Raw genomic sequence first — 2,956 nt, 5'->3', positions numbered from 1 at the left:
CTCCTGCCCTACTAATAACTACGATTGCTATCATTACTTTATTACTACCATAAATGTCAATCTTCAAACCACATGAAAGCTAAGTGTAATAAGCCAATAAGTTCCAGCCGGTGTGCCGTATCGTCTTGTAATTTCCCTGTGAATTTCATCTAAAATGTACTAATTGCAAGGGCAGTCACATATCGTATAGACTGAAGTATTGGGTTTTGCATGGTGTCCTGACCAAACGTGTGAATCAAAAATGACTGTTAAACTGTCTGCCTCATTTGGCCCATTGAGGGCCAATAGCCCTCGATGGCTCAAAGAACCATCAGATATACATGGCTCAATAAACCAAAAAATGAAATATTATAAGACTGTGCTCCTGCAAGAACATTTGGTCCCTGCCATTTCTGTTGATTCTCTTCTAAATATCAGCTGGTATATTTTGTTTACTACCATTTCCCACAAAACTAAAGGCCCCTCCTCTGGGGTGGGTTGGGGGCGGGCTTTTAAATGCACTAATTGTGAGGGTAGTCATATCCGTGTTACCACCCTCCCTCTCTCTTACCGTGACATCGAATGATCTTTGTGTTACTACCAATAAAAAATGGTGCATAGAACCTGAGTGGGGCAAAGCCTATCACTACTACTATTGCTACTACTAATAACTCACCGCAGCACCACGCCACCTGAGGCTAACCCAGCTACGCACAATCCTCCTCCATGTCAATCAATTCAAACCCTTCCATTTTACACCCTCCCAGGAAGTTCCCATTTCTTTTAAATCTTTCTTAATAACATCCTCACACCCTAATCGAATACGACCTGATTTTTGTTTAGTCTTAGACGGTTGGCCGAAAGGAACAATCTTTGGTAATCTGTCACCCTTCATCCGCGGAACGTGACCTAGCCATCTCATGTTTTATCTAATTATAGCTCTAAAAAGCAGGACTGAGCCACATTTTTTGCAAAGCCTACTGTTTGAAATATGGCCAGTCAGCTGGGTACCTAGAACAATCCATAGGTAATCTCACTGGAAGGCATCTAACAAATCTTCACCACTTTTCGGAGTGCCCATGCTTCAGAAACATATTTTACCACTGTTATCACCGTATCCTCCAATGTTGTAATCTTGTTTGCAAAGTTATCTTGCTATTCTTCCAATTTTTGTTTTTAATTGCGATAAAACACCCTGAGCCTTGGCTATTCTACTTTTAACATTTTCACTGCTCCCACCCCCATTACTAATAATACTACCCAGGTAAATTAAGCTGTCCACCTGATCAATCTTATTGTTACCTAACATCACCTTTTTATCTTCACTTATACTTAGCCTTATTTGCTTAGTTGTGTTCAATATAAAAATTAAAACAAAAGGGGAGTTTAAGCGGTATCTTCATTTTGTTCGTTATAATGGTTCCCTAAAGGTGCAGTACAATGAAAGGAAGTCAGTTGCAAATCTAAATTTAATTCATTAGGGATCATTGATGTTACCCCAGATTCGTCTTGGCTTAGGCATTATAAAAATGCTTTTATTAAGGTTGAGTATAGTGTTCATTATCATTATCAGAGCTTAGTTTCCAAATTTTTGCCTGCTAGAGTTTTCCAACGCATTGTTGTTCCTATATCCACTAAAAGTATTGTAAATAGTATGCTTAAACTTAAGTCTAAACCGAGTGATCTTGATGGCAATAGTTCTCATCATTTAGGCTGTGATAGTCCAGCCCTAATCACTCAGCTCTAGTTAGTTTTTCAACTGTTTATTTTTGTCAATGGTGCCTGTTTTTTTTTGGGGGGGGGGAGCAGTAACATCTACTCTTAAATGCGGAAATGACCCTATTGATTGCATTGCATATTGGCCTATCACTGTTGCATATAATGTTGTCAAAATTTTTGAAAATTTTCCGCTCCCATATATTAGTGAATGGACTGTGAAAGACCCAAACCTATTTTGTTTTTAACCTCGCATTGGGTACCAACATCCGCAGAATATTTTAAGCTTAAATTTTTTATTATGCCTAGTCTAAGGCTTTGTCTAATGCTTTCCACGATCTTTGTCAGGCACAACTGTTTTTCCGAGAATAGAGTGAACCTTTCTGTCACACATGTACTTAATTTTGGGCATAGTAATTCGTATGTTTATTTGAAATCGCATACAGCATTTTACTGTTATATACTAGTTTAGTTTGGAGTACAACAAAGTGGGTTAACATCTAATACTTACATTAACAATGCGTTATCAAGAATTAAATAAAAAAAACTAGTTTTTTTTACTGAAAGTAAGGTGCGACATTAAAACTTAAAACGAACAGAAATTACTCCGTGTATGAAATGGGTTGTCCCCTCCGCAATCCCTCGCTCTTTACGCTAAGGCTTTTAATTGTTTTAAAAAGTAGAATTGTGGCAAAGAGTCAAACTTTAGCGTAAAGAGCGAGGGATTGCGGAGGGTACAACCCATTTCATATACGGAGTAATTTCTGTTCGTTTTAAGTTTTAATGTCGCTCCTTACTTTCAGTTAAAAAAACTAGTATTTTTTATTTAATTTCTAAACGTTTTTGAATTAATGCATGTTTGATTTTGGCTCTCCGCACATAAATTACTGAAATGAAATTGGTATATTAATTTTTTTTTTGCTAAATGGCTTTCTCTTAGTTTTGAGCAGACGATTTTGAAAAATAAGGGATGGGGAAGGAGGCCTAGCTGCCCTCCAATTTTTCGGTTACTTAAAAAGGCTACTAGAAGTTTTAATTTTTTTATTAGTAAAAAATATGCGTAACTTAAGAATTAACTTACATAAAAAACTGTTATATTCTTATATTTTTATTATGTGTACGAGGGAGTTTGTACCCTCGTTAATACCTCGATCTTTACACTAAATCGTAAGTTTTGTCCCAATTCTTTAAGAATGGCCCCTGAATTAAAAAGGCCGTAGAATAAATAGTTAAAATTACTAAAAATACTTTAGCATAAAGA

This window comes from Artemia franciscana, chromosome 6 (genome assembly GCF_032884065.1).
Source record: "Artemia franciscana chromosome 6, ASM3288406v1, whole genome shotgun sequence".
Lineage (NCBI taxonomy): Eukaryota > Metazoa > Arthropoda > Branchiopoda > Anostraca > Artemiidae > Artemia > Artemia franciscana.
The sequence above is the reverse complement of the archived record's forward strand: the minus strand, read 5'-3'. Positions refer to the sequence as shown.